The sequence below is a fragment of the Cervus elaphus genome, chromosome 1, assembly GCF_910594005.1.
Source record: "Cervus elaphus chromosome 1, mCerEla1.1, whole genome shotgun sequence".
Classification (NCBI taxonomy): domain Eukaryota; kingdom Metazoa; phylum Chordata; class Mammalia; order Artiodactyla; family Cervidae; genus Cervus; species Cervus elaphus.
The window spans coordinates 46,098,140-46,116,528 of NC_057815.1; positions in this window are offsets into that span (position 1 = coordinate 46,098,140).

Consider the following 18,389-nt stretch of genomic DNA (forward strand, 5'->3'; position numbering starts at 1 on the left):
TGAAATGAAAACTGACCTTTTCCAGTCCTGTGGCCACTGCTGAGTTTTCCAAATTTGCTGGCATATTGAGTGCAGCACTTTCACAGCATCATCTTTCAGGATTTGAAATAGCTCAACAGGAATTCCATCACCTCCACTAGCTTTGTTCGTAGTGATGCTTCCTAAGGCCCACTTGACTTCACATTCCGGATGTCTGGCTTTAGGTGAGTGATCACACCATTGTGATTATCTGGGTCATGAAGATCTTTTTTGTACAGTCCTTCTATGTATTCTTGCCCCCTCTTCTTAATATCTTCTGTTTCTGTTAGGTCCATACCATTTCTGTCCTTTATCAAACCCATCTTTGCATGAAATGTTCCCTTGGTATCTCTAATTATTAGAGAACTGCAAATCAAATCTCCAATGAAGTATCACTTCACACCACTCAGAATGGCCATCATTAAGCAGTCTACAAATAATATGTGCTGTAGAGGGTGTGGAGAAAAAGGAACCCTCCTACACTGTTGGTGGGAATGTAAATTGGCGCAGCTACTCTGAAGGATGATGTGGAGGTTCCTTGAAAAACAGAGAGTGTTGCTATATAAGCCAGAAATCCCACTCCTGTGCATAAATCTGGAAAAGATGAATCCTAATTCAAAAAGATACATGCACTCCACTCTTCATAGCAGCAATATTTACAATAGCCAAGACATGGAAGCAACCTAAGTGTCTATCAACAGATGAAAGGACAAAGAAGATGTGGTACATCCATAACAATGGAGTATCAGTCACTAAAAAAAAAAAAGAAAAAAAAAAAAGAATGAAATAATGCTATTTGCAACACCATGGATGGACTGAGAGATTATCAATACTAAGTGATGTATGTCAGACAGAGGAAGACAAGTATCATATGATATCACTTCTATGTGGAATCCAAAAAATGAAGAAAAGGACTTATTTAGGAAACAGAAACAGACCCATAGACATAGAAAACAAACTTATGGTTACCAAAGGGGAAAGGCAGGACAGATGAATTAGGAATTTGAGGTTAGCAGATACAAACTACTACATATAAAATAAATGAACAACAAGGTCCTACTGTATAGCACAGGGAACTATATTCAATATCTTTTAATAAACTATAATGGAAAATAAATAAATAGGAAGTCAAGACCTCTATGTGATAGATCAATGTCTATAAAAACCCTATAGGCCTTCTGAAATCTTTTGGTTATCTATTGTTCTTGTCCTATGTTGGTTGTCATCTGGAGGAAGTGTAGGAAAGAGGCGAGCCAAGGTTACTATACTCTCCTTCACTGCCAGCTTTAGAGAGGAAAGAACCTGAGGATGGAGGTATGTTTTTCTGAAGGGAGAAGAGAGGTAGCTGAGAGTCTTTGACATCTTCTGGAAGAAAGGGGTGGGGGAAGGGAAAAAGGAGAAGCACCAGTTCAGGACCAAGAAAGCTGCCCACAGACTTAGCCATTTGCTTCTGTACATGAGACCAGTGGTTAACCCCAGGGCTTCAGAATTCTACAGACCCAGAGTCAAGTGCTGCCTTGTCCATTCCCCAGCTGTGACCCTTGGACAGATTATGTAATCCTCCATTTCTCACTTATGAAACAGCATAGCAACAATAAGAATAAGGATTAAAAATAATGACATCTACCTCCTAGAGTTATTGTGAGAATTAAATAAAATAATGTGCCTTGTATAGGGTTTGACGTTCAATAAATGGTAGTTTTTGGACAAGTAGCTTCCCAGAGATACAATGACTCTTTGGATGCCAATGGTCCTATTCGATAAACAGTAAATTCTGATATCCATTTACCCAAGTTCTAGCCCTCCAGGCTGCTAAATAGACCTTCGACACTAGAAGGTCCTCTATGCCAGGTCATGAGAAGGGTACATCAGTTTTTTTTCCAAGATGGTGGGGTGCCATTTAAAGCCAAGAAACTCAAATAAGACCCAAAGGAGAGAAATCTGCTAATAAGCCCATCAAGATAAAGAGGTAAGAGTGTCAGCTTCTGACCATCTGTCTTGTTCTGGCAGCTCTTGCTCTCCAGACCCCACCCCCTGTGCCTCATCTGAAACTTGCCAATGCCATTGATTTGTATTAATCTGATAGAGCATTCATTACCTCAAGTACCAAACTGTCATTGTTTGCTTAGCTTGCATGAAATCAGAGCTATGCAAAAATCAATGTGTGAAATCTTTGTATCAACATGTAAGAAATAAAAAGGTTTATGCTGGCAGATGCAGGTTTTTGGACAGATTAAAACTGACAAATTGGCATGATCCCCAATGAAGGCAATGACGAGGTGCAGTGAAATGTCAAAGGTTTTGAAAATGGCATGCTGAGGAAAGAAATGCATTGCTGTCAGGGGAAAAAACAGGAAAAGAGAGTGTTGTTTATAAGAAAGGACTTTTGGGTTTGCACACACACTGATGACTTTTTCTGAAGGACTGACTTGTTTTCAGCAGGGCTGGCTTGGTGTTATCATCCCCCAGGAACTAATAAGAAAAGCAAGGGGTTAATGACTTGAGCAAAGTCACCATGTGCAGTGGCAGTACCAGGCCAGAATGGAAGAGCTTAAATGTCCATTTGCCCTGCTCACTGAACCCTCTGACTTTCAGAGGTAGAGACTTTCACCTCTTGCTCTCTATACATCTTTTCCCTCTAAGAAATGACTCAGGGAACCCTTCCCATTCAAACAATCACATGGCGTTGACAGAATTCTAAAGCAGATTGATCAGGGCAGGCATTTGCATATTTTGCGCAACTCATGCTGGGTTCTGAACCCAACTTAGAAGACACTCATGCATTGGGTAAAATGTATTAACTTTGATTGAAAGAAAAAAATACCTTTAATAAAGATCAGTCAGTCAGTTAATAGCCAATGTAATAAAGAAGCCACTTCTGTTTATGACATACACTCCACTGTATGTACGCATATACAAAGCACCACAGCACTCCATAAACTGTGACAAAATTTTCTTTTAATTTTGATTCCCCATGTCTCACAGCATACTTGTGGACCATCTGCTTTCAACACCATTGGATTCCTGGTGTATGCACCAGGAATGCAAATTCTTTTTGTGAAAAATAGTAGCCAAGAAGGGTAAATAAACATGCTGTTGCTGAAGAAAAAGGAATCCATTCTGAATAACTCAAAGACCATTGACAGCACATGTGTGAAAACCAAAGAGAAATCACCTTTGACAAATATGTAGGACAATGCAGTGAAATAAACAGTTCTGGAATCAGATCTGAGCTTGAATTTTGCCCCTACCACTCACTGGCATGAGATGATTTTTTTAAAAGGTCAATTTTCTAACTTTTTCTGATCCTGTAAAATAACAGTAGGATTTTATAGGAGTTTTGTGAAGATTTGGTGAGAAAAGGCAGGTGGAAAATCTAACATTTTGCCTGAAATATAGTAGACTCCCAACACAGATTTGTTTTCCATTGGATCCTTCATCATTATGGACAATTATCTGAATCACCATCTCCACCCTTTAGAGTAGATACTATATAAATGCTATGATTAGTACTTTGTTATCTAGATGCATATATTTCCAAACTCTAAAAATCTTCAATCATCAGAGCAATGGAGACACAATCAAGTAAGTAAAACCGACCTTTGTAACCATTTGACCAGAATTCATCAGTATGCCTGTTGGTTGCTACACCAGTAATTCTTTCTTCCCCTGGCCCTTTTTGTCCTGGCGATCCACTGCTGCATTTCCCTGGTGGCTCAGTGGTAAAGAACACTCCTGGTAATCCAGGAGATGTGGTTTCGATCCCTGGGTCAGGAAGATCCCCTGGAGAAGGAAACATCAACGTACTCCAGTATTCTTGCCTGAAAAATCCCATAGATAGAGGAGTCTGGTGGACTATACAGTTCATGGGGTTGTAAAAAGTTAGACACAACTTAGCAACAAAACAACAACAATCTATTGCTGCATAGCAAGTCACCCCACTTAGTTAACTAAAACAATAACGAATAATTTATTTTGCCCTCAAATTTGCAATTGCGGCAAAGCTCAGTTTGGAAGGTTTGTCTTTGCTCCATGTGGCTTCATCTGGGTAGCTCAAATGAGAGCTGAAAGATCTACTTCCATATGGCCGTTAGTTGCTGCTTGATGTTGGCAAGAAGCTCAGCTGGGGAGAGTGGCTAGGGGCCCTAGTTTCTCTCCACGTAGACCTCTCTGTGTTGCCTCGTCTTTCTTGTAGTACAGCAGCTGGCTTCCAAGAACAAGTATCCAGAGGGAGGGAGAACCAGGTAGCAGCAATACCACTTTTTGTCACCTAACCTTGGAAGTCACTTTTGTCATACTCTGTTAGTTGAGGCAGTTATAAAGCCCTGTCGCGTTTATGTCGAGGAGTCACAGATTCTACCTCTTGAAGGGGAACGACAAGTTACTGGAAGAACATGTGGGATGGGAAATATTGTTATGGTTATTTTTGGAAAATAGAATGTGTCCCTTTTTTGCAGGTCTTTTCATTACCATCTTGGTTCACATCTTTACTACTAACATTTTCTAGCACCTTATAAAAAAATAAACCAAAAATTGATTAAAGACCTAAATGTAAGACCATATACCATAAAACTAGAGGAAAACATAGGCTGAACAATTTTCGACATAAATCACAGCAATGTTTTTTTGGATCCATCTCCAAAGTAAGGATTTAAAAGCAAAAATTAACAAATGAGACCTAATTAAACTTAAAACTTTCTGCATAACAAAGGAAACCATTGACAAAGTAAAAAGACAATCTACTGAATGGGAGAAAATATTTGCTAGTGTTATGACTGATAAGGGATTAATATCCAACATATATAAACAGCTCATACAGCTAAACATCAAATAAACACACAACTCAATTGCAAATGGACAGGTCTGAATAGACATTTTGCCAAAGAAGAAATGCAAATGATCAACAGGTACAGGAAAAGATGCTCAACATCACTAATCATCAAGAAAACGCAAATCAGAACCACAATGAGATATCACCTCACAGCTATCAGCATGGCTATCATCAAAAAGAAGATAAGCAACAAATGGTGGCAAAGATGTGGGAAAAAAGGAACCCTTGTACATTGTTGGTGGGAATGTAAATTAGTGCAGCCATTGTGGAAAACAGCATGGAGATTTCTCATAAAACTAAAACCAGAACTACCATATGACTCAGCAATTCCATTCTTGAGTATATATCCAAAAACAAACAAACAAAAATACTAATTTGAAAAGATAACATGCACCTCAGTGTTCATAGCAGCATTATTTACAATCACCAACATATGGAAGCAATCTTAGTGTCCACCAACATTCATCATCAACAGATGAATCAATAGGGAAAAAATATATATACATATACACACCTACATGGACACTCATACAGCAGAATACTACTCAGTCATAAAAAAGAACAAAATTTTGCCATTTGCAGCAAAAGGGAGGAGTTGGAGGGCATTACGCTTAGTGAAACAAGTCAGAGAGAGAAAGACCGATATTATATGGTATCACTTATATGTAGAATCTAACAAGTACAACAAACTAGTGAATATAACAAAAAAGAAGCAACTCAAGAGATATAGAGAACAAACTAGTGGTGATGCCATCCAACAATCTCATCTTCTGTCATCCCCTTCTCCTCCTGCCCTCAATCTTTCCCAGCATCAGGGTCTTTTCTAATGAGTCAGCTCTTCACATTAAGTGGCCAAAGTATTGGAGTTTCAGCTTCAACATCAGTCCTTCCAATGAACACCCAGGACTAATCTCCTGTAGGACAGACTGGTTGGATCTCCTTGCAGTCCAAGGGACTCTCAAGAGTCTTCTCCAACACCATAGTTCAAAAGCATCAGTTCTTCGGCACTCAGCTTTCTTCACAGTCCAACTCTCACATCCATACATGACCACTGGAAAAACCATAGCCTTGACTACATGGACCTTTGTCGGCAATGTAGTATCTCTGCTTTTTAATATGCTATCTAGGTTGGTCATAACTTTTCTTCCAAGGAGTAAGTGTCTTTTAATTTCATGGCTGCAATCACCATCTGCAGTGATTTTGGAGCCCCCCAAAATAAAGTCAGCCACTGTTTCCCCATCTATTTGCCACGAAGTGATGGGACCAGATGCCATGATCTTAGTTTTCTGAATGTTGAGCTTTAAGCCAACTTTTTCACTCTCCTCTTCACATTCATCAAGAGGCTCTTTAGTTCTTCTTCACTTTCTGCCATAAGGGTGGTGGCATCTGCATATCTGAGGTTATTGATATTTCTCCCGGCAATCTTGATTCCAGCTTGTGCTTCCTCCAGCCCAGTGTTTCTCATGCTGTACTCTGCTTATAAGTTAAATAAGCAGGGTGACAATATACAGCCTTGACCTATTCCTTTTCCTATTTGGAACCAGTCTGTTGTTCCATGTCCAGTTCTAACTGTTGCTTCCTGACCTTCATAAAGGTTTCTCAAGAGGCAGGTGAGGTGGTCAGGTATTCCCATTCTTAAAATTGTATAAAAAATAAAATTGAATTTTTTAAAAAAGCCTTTTATTACTAACTTGCTAGAATTAGAACTTGTCTCCTCCTGTTTGCTTTTCATATCTCCTACTCTTTCCTATATTGAATTACACTCTTAAAAGTAGAAAAGAAAATTCTGATTATTCTGCACCCTTACCTCACTCTAAAACCCTCTTTGACTGCCCATTGCCTATTCATCTTTTAACATTACACTCAATGATTCCACACTTTTCATGATCTGGATACAACTTTGCAGCCCTAGCTTATTCTGGTCCCATACATAGAGTATAATCTCTCAGTAAAATTAAATAATATTCCACTTTCTTGAGGCAAACCTGTGAGGTGGAAAGACCATGGAGTCAGACTTTGGAGTCAGTCAGAGCTGGGTTAAAATCAGCTATACTACTCGGCTGCTGATGTTCAGATACTCAGTCATGTCCAACTCTTTGCAACCCCATGGACTCTAACCCCCCAGGTTCCTCTGTCCATGGGATTCTCCCAGCAAGAATACTGGAGTGAGTTGCCATTTCCTCCTCCAGGGGATCTTCCCCATCCAGGGACTGAACTTGTGTCTCCTATACTTGGAGGTGGATTCTTTACCACTAGCGCCACCTGGGAAGTGCATGCCACTAGGCTGAATCCTTTGTAAAATGAGCCTAGTAATTCTTATCTTTGGGCTTCCCAGGTGGCGATAGTCGTAAAAAACCCTCCTGGACCCTTCCGCATTGGGGCCCAGTTGATACTTTTCCAATCAATGAAGGCATTTTGGGGTTCCTTCTAACATTCTGCCTAATCAGTTCACTTATTAATTCTATTAAATGTATATCTTTCAAATTAGATTTCTATTTAGCAGATGATTTACTTAACCAATCAATAGGAAAGTTCCAAGAATTGCAATCTCCCTATTTCCAATAATTTGTAGAGTGTTGGAGAGGTCATCTTTCTCATCTATATCAGAAGCAGTAGATCTATGGCAAGCAAGCCAAGCCATTAAACTTAACCTTTTAAGCAGTTATCCACACTAAGAATAGCTCAACATTACAGCACATTCAATTTTTAATGGAGTTACACTTAAGTTATTCTTCATTCTGGGATAGACTTTGCTTTAATGCTGGCATCTCCCCACATCTCCTGTAAGCCATCCATCCACAGCCTCTCTGATGACATTCTGCTATTTTACCATTCCTCAGTGTGTTTAAAAATGCGAAAGTCCATGGAGACAGACAGTTTGGGCATCCACATTCAAAGACTGACATTTCTGTGCCTTTGGGAAGCTGAGGGCAAGGAAATAATGCCCCCTCTCTAATCTTGTTCACCAAGCCCCAGTGCTGCTTTCAAATTCTGACCCCGCTCTTATTCCCTCCATGAAACCTTTCCTAATTTAACTTCATTCAATCTTATTGCTCAGTTTGCTCTACAAAGTAAATAACATTTCCTTAGCACTTCCTGTCAGACCCTGTACTAAGCACTTTATATTATTTCCTTTACTCCTCAAAATAACCCTGTGAAGATTGTATGATTATTCTGATTTCATACACAATGCAGCAGCAGCTCAGAGTTGAGTGAAACTTGTCTGTATCATACTGCACGTATGGAGCTAAAGCTGGAAATCAGGTCTACCTACCTCCACAGCCCCTCTGCTCACCCTGGGATGTGGGGTCACTTTCCTGCTTTCTACTCCACCACCAACTCCACAATTCTTGTGACTGAAGAAAGACTTTCCATATGTTCACAGTTTTCAGTGAGTCTTCATGGCCATTTCCTTGCAAATCTGTTAGGGGAAACACTGACTGAAACTTCCTGCTCTGGCCAGACAAGATGGTAGCCACTTGTATGAGCTATCTTAACAACAGGAGGTCCTGGTAAGGAATGAGGAACTAACAAGTTGTCACCAACCAGAAGAATTTGGAAAAGGTCAAAAGGAGAGAGGACTTCCCTGGTGATACAATGGATAGGAATCCTCCTGCCAATTCAGGGGACATGGGTTTGATCCCTGGTTCGGGAAGATTCCACATAACATGGGGCAACTAAAGCCCACTTGCTGCAACTACTAAGCCCATGCTTTACAGCCCAAGAGCCACAAGTGCTGAAGCCCAAGTGCTCTAGGGCCCATGCTCCACAACAAGGGAAGCCACCACAATGAGAAGCCCCCGCACCACAACAAGAGGAGCCCCACAACTCAAGACTAGAGAAAGCCTGCTTGCAGCAACAAAGACCCAGCACAACCAACAAGAAATAAAATAGATTATTAAAGAGAAGAGAGATGCCAGCCCACACAGCCTGTCAACCTCCCAGAATCCTTCTCACTGGAATCCATCTCGGCTGAGCAATGCACATGCCACCAGGAAGGACCCTGAGTCAGAATGACTGGTCAGAGACCACACGGAAACTAACCCCATCACCATAAAACCTCAGACTGCGGGCCACGCGGCAGAGTAGTTCTCCTGGCTTCCCTCACCTGCCTGCTGTCCACCCAGCTACCCGTTCCCAACAGTCTCCTGCTTTGTCAGCACGTGTGTCTCCTCTTAACAATTCACTTCCGGGTGTTAGACAAGAGCCCACTCTCGGGTCCTGGAAGGGGTCCCCCTTCTTGCAGCATATTTGCCTCTCTTTTCCTTAGACTAAGAATTGCAAAGATAAGAAATATATGGTCAGTGAACCAGGGCTTTATTTTCTCCCCAGGAAGCACCTCTCGTGCAGTGGAGTGTGGATGCATCATGCTTTCAGGTCCAGCTCTTGGTTTCCCCTGTTCTAATCTGTGCCCGTGCTGGTCAAGCCATTTCCTTATCTTTAAAGTGATGGTTATTATACCTAGAGTGGAACTTGCCTGTGCACAAATGCTAGGTAAAGTACCATAAAGATGCAAAGCATTCTTTTATGTCTTCTCTCAAAGCCCCTGCAGAGACTTTGTTTGCAGAGGCTGATAAGTCATTTGTGATCATTTTAGAGTCCTGGGAGAACAGTGCCCCAAGTATGCAAAGTAACCCCTCAGAGGAGCCTGGGGTTCATGCCTGGGTTCCCACTGGGTGGTAGGGAGCAAATCAACACATGCCCAGAGCTGTTTCCTCCCCGGAACAATGGGAACGTGGGATGGTGGGACTGGCAAGGGGCCAGGCAGCTGTTCTCTGAATCCTCAGAGGACAGCAGTGGTCTCCTGTTGCAGGGAGAAGGATTTAAGTTAAACCTGAGGAAGTATTTCCTGAGTACAGGCTCTGTGAAGCTCTGGAATGCAAGGTTAAGGAAGGCTGGAATGTCCTTTGGAAATGCAGGGGAAAAAAAGAACAAAAACCTAATCTATCTGAATGCCGTGTTGCCTGGAGGCAGAAGAATGGATTAGTTCCTTTCAGACCAAGGAGTTAATATTGAGAAAAAAGATCTGCTTCTTGTCTCCTCTCACCTTGCATAATAGAACACTTCTTTTCAGGGCTGGTAAGAAGTGACTCATATACTAGGCCCTGATAATCATCCCAACACCTCTCCTTTTCCCAAACATCTGGTCCAGCGGTCAACATTGTTTCATATGCAGAGGGGTCAGTGCAGGGCTGACTCTCTGTCCTTGGAGTTCTGTGGAAAGCATGTGCTCCCAGGAGTAATATCCTGACACCTAAGAAAGCTTGTGGGTGTGCTCAGTCATGTCTGACTCTTGCTAACCCTATGGACTATAGCCTGCCAAGCTCCTCTGTCCATGGGATTTCCCAGGCAAGAATGCTGGAGCTGGTTGCAATTTCCTCCTCCAGGGAATCTTCCCAACCCAGGGATCGAACCCCGTCTCCTGCATCTCCTGCATTGGCAGGTGGATTCTTTACCACTGTGCCTCCTGGGAAGCCCAAAAAAGCTTTCACAGCCCAAATATATGATGGAACATGCCACATGACCTTCCCAAGGTTGTTTTTACAGGGAGCACTTAACTGTGGGTTTTGCTTTGCAGCTACCACCATAAGGCTTCCAACAATCAGTAAACAATATTGGTTTTGTGAGTTGTTGTTCAGTTGCTTGTTGTTCAGTTCAGTTCAGTTGCTGTTGTTCAGTTGTTGCCCAGCTCTTTGCAACCCCATGGACTGCAGCATGCCAGGCTTCCCATACTTTACTATCTCCTGGAGTTTGCTCAAATTCGTGTCCATTGAGTCGGTGATGCTATCTAACCATTGTGAGTAAGAATGTACAAAAACTTTTCCCAATTGTCTCATTCCTGCCAACAGAGAATATAGTTAATTCAAAGTCATTGGGAAAAAATTCAAACAAAAGGGAAATGAAGCTTTTGAAAGGTGCAACATGTGTGAGCTCTGAGCCCAGAGAATCATGAACCTTCAGAAACACAGGAGTTGCCAACCCACAATGGTGAAGAATGTCTCATTTCACCACACAATGTGGCAGGTATATCAAGGAAAGACACAGCCTCACAAAATAACTTGCAAGGCTGCCTTTTTTTTTTTTTTTTCTTTTTTTTTAAACCTTCTTAGTATGTCTGAGATACAGTTGGTCCAGGTAGGTGATGAGAGTCATAGGAAGTGATACAATTTACAATAAATGTTTAGTTTCCTAGGTTTGACGCCTGCCCCGCTCAGGTCAGACTTAATTTGCTCCAGTGAAAGTCACTTAGTTGTGTCTGACTCTTTGCGACCCCATGGACTCTACAGTCCATGGAATTCTCCAGGTCACAATACTGGAGTGGGTAGCCTTCCTTGGTGGCTCAGCTAGTAAAGAATCCGCTTGCAATGCAGAAGACCTGGGTTCAATCCCTGGGTTGGGAAGATCCCCTGGAGAAGGGAACAGCTACCCACTCCAGTATTCTGGCCTGGAGAATTCCATGTACTGTATAGTCCATGGGGTCGCAAAGAGTCGGACACGACGGAACGACTTTCACTTCCTGTGGTGCTAGTGGTAAAGAACCTGCCTGTTATACAGGAGACACAAGAAATGCAGGTTCGATTCCTTGGTCAGGAAGATCCACTGGAGGACAGCACAGCAAACCACAGAGGAGCCTGGTGGGCTACAGTCCAAGGGTCACACAGAGTCAGACACAACTGAAGTGACTTAGCACACAAGCACGTTAGTCCATGGACCAAAATCATTTGCTTGGTTCTCAAAAACAACATTCAGTTAGGGATTCTTAACTTGGCATCTGCAAATGGGTTTGAGGAGTCTTTGAACCTAGTAAAATTATGTTCAAAATATCATGTTTCTGTGCTCTTTTCTGGAGGCGATGACCTAAGAGCTTTCTTCATATTCTCTTGGGGGTTTGTGATTATAAAATACTGCGGTCGGCCAAAAATGTTGTTCAGGTTTTTCCATAAGATGTTCCCGAATGAACCTTTTGGCCAACCCAAAATAAAGAACTATCACATTTAAGGCAAACCCTTCAATCACCCCTCCACCCACAGATCTTCCTGTCCTGTCTCTAGGTCTCTCGGCAATGACTTGCTGAGGGAGGCCCCTCCTCTCGATGCTAGAATGTGAGTAGGAGCGGCGCACTGCACAAGTCAGACAAGCCGAAGGGATTTGTCATCAGATGCAGCAGAGTGGGGAGGCCATCCGGATGACTGTGAGGGTCTCTTTCAATTCTAAGATTCTAGGACTCAGTGAACTGTGACCCAGAAACAAGTATCTGTGGCCACACAACAGGCATTTTAGCCCATGGTGGCTCAGACAGCAAAGAATCTGCCTGCAATGTGGGAGACCCAGGTTCAATATCCCTGGGTCAGGAACATCTCCTGGAGAAGGGAATGGTGACCCACTCCAGTATTCTTGCCTGGAGAATTCCTTGGACAGGGGAGCCTGGCAGGCTACAGTCCATGGGGTTGCAGAGTCAGACACATCTGAGCTACTAACACTTACTCATTTAACAGGCAAGTAATACTTACTTACTTACACCGCTTTTCCTTTAAGGGAAACTGTCACCCTCATCGTCTGCTTGCTCTTCAGAGGACTGATTCTGACAAGTAGAATCGGAGATGAAGTGTGCTGGCTACAGGGACAGGCTCAGGGGGAATCTCAGCACCAAGGAATACAAAAAGTGATAGATGACGTACTCAGGGGGCCAAGCAGATGGTCTTAAAAAAGGTGGGTGCTGCTGGTGTGAGGTCTCTGAGCAAGAATATGCCTGGGATCTAACTGGAAAGGGTCTGTGTGAGACCAAAACCACTTTGAAAGAGTTGATAGCCCTGTTGCCTTTCGTCTTCTTTCTCTTAAATAGAACTAAGAATTTGGCTCCAGCCCTGCACCTGCCACTTCTGGTCCCACTCAGCTTTGGTAGGAACAGATGTTCCAGAGCAGTATAAATACCAATAAAGCATCATGGTGTGGTTACTCCATCTGCATCCAAACCTTCCTCACCTTCTGGGCTCTGACCATGGAGGGGGCAGGGCATCCAAGCAGTGACTTAGTCAGTAGCCACAGCCCAGCAACACAAGAAGAGGAGATCAATGGAAAGTTACAACAAATCCCTGATGCTCAGCGGAAGGAACAACAAAAGCCTAGCATGAGAGAAACAGAAGGAGGAGTAGCTTAATTATTAATTTGTTCAAAAAATGTTAATGTTCTTACCATGTAAACAGATCTGTAGCACCGCATGAGCCACTGTGGGAGAATCTGTCCTTGAGGAACTTGCAGGCCCCTTTCATAGAACATAATGCTTTGAAAGCTGAAGTGCAAAGAGCCCAATTAACTACCTGGATCCAGCCAGTAACAGAGAAGGGAAAGATCCCTCTTTGGGGGATGGTCAAGAAAGGCTTTATGGAGGTGGTAAGGGTATAAGTGATGTTAGAAGATGGATAAGATTTGGAGAAGGTAGGTAAGAGGGAAAATGCCAGGATAGGAGGGAAAAGATGAGCATGGTGTAGAGTATGAAAATATCAGGTGTTATTGATCTATAGTGAGTTAGCATGAAGCAGAATGGCAACCCATTCCAGTATTCTTGCCTAGAGAATTCCATGGACAGAGGAGCCTGGCAGGCTACAGTCCATGGGGTCACAATGAGTTGGACATGACTGAGCAACTCATACACACACATATAATTCTGAAAGACCTTAAATGTCATGCAGAAGGATTTAGATTTGATCTCATAGGCAAGAGCTTCCAAAAGTTTTTAGTGTAAGTAACACTTAACAAGGATTTCTTTTTCGTCCTCCCTTTCCCCCCATTCCTTCCCTTCCTTCTCTTTTATTTTTCTAAACTTAATTTTTAAATTTTACAACGATGACTATGTACATTTCATTTATGGCTGAACCATGTAGTATACTGGGATTACAACATTTCCACCCTGGAATTAACAACTGTACTATTTTATTCTATTTTAAAACTTATTTTCATTATGCTTGAAAACTTACCCTCAGGCTTTACTTAAGGGCTAAGTCTTTTCTCAGAACTTTGTTAAAACATACCAGGAACTCGTTGTTTCATGTTTTTCTGGGACACATTTCTGTAGCCGTCTGGGTCTCTGTGCCAGTCAGGACCTGATGCTTCCTAGATGCTGCTCTCTGACATTTCCCCCTAATCATCTGGGTACACCTTCCAGTCCCCCAATTTCTTGACTGGTTTGAGGAATGGGTACATGGGTCAAAACTTATCTGTTAATATTTATGAGCCTAGTAGGAAAAGGTGCCCAGATATCTCACTGTTCCATGTGAAGGTCTTTATTACATCCCCTCTTTTTACTCACACATTACATAATCAACTTGCCTGCTCTTTTCTGTCCACAGTCATCCTGGTTCATCCTCTCCAAGAGGAGATCTACCTTTAGTAGATCTAATCTTCTACCTTTAGTCTACTTCTTATGTAGACTTTTTATTCTTTTTAATTGTTCAACCCCACCTTCTTCCTCAATTTCAGAAGCATTTGGAATTTCCAATTCCTAAGCCCTAATCAAGTTTTTTGGTGCAAAGCAGCTTCAACACTGCAAATCCCGAGTCAGTTGTTGCTCTCTGTTGGCTATCTATCCAAAATTTTGAGGTTTTACCTCTTTTCAGTCCAGTCTTACAAGAATGTGTGTCCTCAGATGTACAGAACAGACTTTTGGACTCTGTGGGATAAGGCGAGGGTGGGATGTTCTGAGAGAATAGCACTGAAACAAGTATACTATCAAGGGTGAAACAGATCACCAGCCCAGGTTGGGTGCATGAGACAAGTGCTCAGGGCTGGTGCACTGGGAAGACCCAGAGGGATGGGATGGGGAGGGAGGCGGGTGGGGGGATCGGGTTGGGGAACACACATTAATCCACGGCTGATTCATGTCAATGTATGGCAAAAACTACTACAATATTGTAAAGTAATTAGCCTCCAACTAATAGAAATAAATGAAAAAAAAAAAAAAAAGAATGTGTGTCCTTTCTAGCCTTCTGCTATTGTTTTTGTGGGACTACAAGAGGGAGCACAATTAAACATGATGTTTTAATCCATCACTATGATACCATGAAATTAAAAGATGCTTCCTCTTTGGAAGAAAAGCTATGACAAACATAGCATATTAAAAAGCAGAAGACATTACTTTGCCAACAAAGGTCCATACAGTCGAAGATATGGTTTTGCCAGTAGTCAAGTACGGATGTGAGAGTTGAGAAAGCTGAGTGCTGAAGAATTGATGCTTTTGAACTGTGGTGCTGGAGGAGACTCTTGAGAATCCCTTGGACTGCAAGGAGATCAAACCAGTCAATCCTAAAGAAAATCAGTCCTGAGTATTCATTGGAAGGACTGATGCTGAAGCTCCAATACTTTGGCCACCTGATGCCACTCATTGGAAAAGACCCTGATGCTGGGAAAGATTGAAGGCAGGAAGAGATGGGGGTGACAGAGAATGAGATGATTGGATGGCATCACTGACCTCAATGGACATGAGTTTGAACAAGCTCCAAGAGATGGTGAAGGACAGGGAAGCCTGGCAAAAAGTTGGACATGACCGAGTGACTGAACAGAACAATAACCCCGACCTCAGGACAATTTCTATAGACAATAGACACTGCACATTTGGAAGACAGTAACACATACACATGCCAGACATATTCTTCTTTCAGTCCAGAGATAAAGTGAAATACGTATATGGGTATGTATCTCTGTGCCATTTTCACAGAAACACAAGCTAAGACAATATCATCACACTGCCATAGGCAACTGAGAGCTACTGGAACCTTTGAAAATGAGACATGCAGGATTTTAAGATAGTTCTTCAGAAAGTAGGGTAAAGGATAAATTGAATGTAGGAAGGGCTAAACAGAAAGGCAAGATTAGAGCTGGGCATGAGATAACAAGGTCTACATGGAGGGGTGGGGGTGGGGCGGGGGGATAAGGGCCATCCATTCAATCAGCTGGTTGTATTTAGAGAGAAAACATTAAGTGCCAGGCATTTTGCCAAGCCCCGGGTTTATAACTGTGGTAGACTGTATTTTCTAAAGATGGCCATATGAATGGACATATCTCATCCTATGTGCTCTTTTTATATTGTGATTTGATCCTCCTCTGTGGGGTTGAGAGATGGATTCTATTCCCTTTCCTCTGCATATGGGTGGTCTAGGACTGTGGCAAAAGTGGCACAGTGAGACGAGGCTAGCTGATAAAAGGTAATAACAGCTTTTGCCTAGATCACTGTCTCTTGGAACAATCCTCTGGGAGTCCTGAGTAGCCAGGTAAGGTGTGTGACTACTCCAAAGCTTCCATGAAGGATCGACCATGAGGATAGACTGGAGAGAGATGGAGACCTGCCCAAAGGGCCCCAGCTGTTGGAGTTTTTCAGCCTTGGCATCAGCCCTGTGTATAACAAAGCCTTGGAGACAATCCCAATCCCAGCCCTGAGTACTACGGATGTCCCTACTCTGATAGTGGTTGTGGAGAGACCCAGTGGCAATGACATAGCTGGGCCCAGTGAAACCCCAGAACTGTGTGAGCGAGAACGATAATAAAAAATTGTTGTTTCAAGCCATTGAGTTTTGAGGTGGCTTGTTACACCACCATTGAGGAAAGTAAATACATAATTACAGCACAGTGTGATAAATCTCCTGATAGCTGATCTGATGCAGTGTGGCTGAAACAGTGGGAAGGAAGTGCCTGAGTCTGCTGACACAGGGTGGGAGGGGAGGTGGGAAGGGCAGGGGCGTGTGTGCAAGAGAGGTGATACAGGAGCTGTAACTGTAAGAATGAGGAGGTGAGTGTCACCTACAGTCTGGAAGTGGAGAAAGAGAGAGGCAGGAGAAAACAGGAAACAATGGATAGCCCTTTGAGATCGCCTGGGTGTGAGGCAGGGGATGAGGAAGAGAGGTTATAAATGGCTATAACGGGACTTCCTTGGCTGTCCAGTGCTTGAGACTCTGTGCTTTCAAGGCAGGCGGTGCCGGTTTGGGGAACTAAGATCCCACATGCCACATGGTGTGACCAAAAAATAAAAATAAGAAAATAAGAAAAATGGCTACGAGATCTTACTCTCTTTCTCTTATTCATTTAAAGATGTTCTAGTACCACTGGCCACTGCTGACACAGCCTCTTTGGCCTTACTGAAATTAACTTTACCTGAATTGGATCAAAATGTACAGTGTTCAAAAAAAGAGTCTTTATTGGTAGAAACAAGGCAAGACCTGGAATCCAGAGGTGCCATAAGTGCTACCACTAATAACTAGCGTGTGACCTCCTCTCTCTCTCTGCAAGATTAAAGGATTCGCTGCACTTATCACAAAGCTTGGCTTGAACCTGTCTGTGATTCATGCTCTGAGCACTGTCTCTGCACCTGCCTGGGGTTGGGACCATGTCCTTCCCGGCACACACACCTGCATCAGTGTTGAGATAAAAGGGGCTCTCTCCCTAGTCCCTTGGCTTATTTACCTCCAGGCACTAGCCCATTACTAAGGGAGATGTTGCCAGAGGTGAGGGGTGGAGAAAGGGAGGGAGGTGGCTGTGGAGGAGATGGGAACAGAAATAAGCATTTTCCTAGAAAAGGACTTCTTGGAATTTCTGTCTGATCGGGTATGCGGAAGACAACTTAATTAAGAGGCAGTGCTTAATGACAAGGAAGGAAAATGTTCCTTATCTGGTAGATTCCTTTGCTAATGGAATCTTCCAGCTCACCCTGGCTAAGTCTAGCATTGACCGTGCTAGAAAGATTTATGACCATGAAAGCTCTAACATCAAGTTGCAGGGCAGCAGATTTGGGCACAGACTGTAGCCATCCCATCATTTTGGATGCTCCTCTAATGTAGAAGCCCACCTTCAAGTATGCATCCAGGGCTTTCCCAGAAGATGGAGGTGTTTCTCACGGTCCCACTTCCTGGCCATACACGTCTCCTCCACCCCATGCAGCCGTCATGTCTATTCTCAAAGCACAGCATCCTCTTTTCATGTCTTTTGTGCTCCTGAATTTCTCTTTCTTCCCTTCCTCACCTAACAAATTCACCCTCATCCTCAGAAGCAGACTTCAAGGGTACTTTCTCTGTAAAAGTGGTGGAATTGATCATTCATACTTGATGCTGCGCATTGGTATTGGGGCCAGACAGACATGATTCCAGAGGTGAATCTTGATTCTGATTCATGATTCTGAATCAGAATCAAATCTAATTCTGGAGGTGACTAATTCTGTGATTTTGGGTACGGCAGTCATACTAGGTTTCTAGGCTTGCTGTAACAGAGGACCATAAACTAGGATGGCCAAAAACCACTGAAATTTATTGTCTCACAGGTCTGGAGGCTTGAAGTCCAAAATCAAGGTGTCAGCAAGGCCAGGCTCCCTCAGAAGAATCTGGGAGGAGACTCCTTCTTGTCTCTCCTAGCTCCGGGTATTTGTAACCCTTGGTATTTCTTGATTTGTAGGGGTACCAGTCCAATCTCTGCCTGCATTGTCACAAGGCCATCTTCTCCCTGTCTCCACATTGTCTCCTTTCTGTGCATGTCTGTCTCTGTGTTTGAATTTATTGTTGTT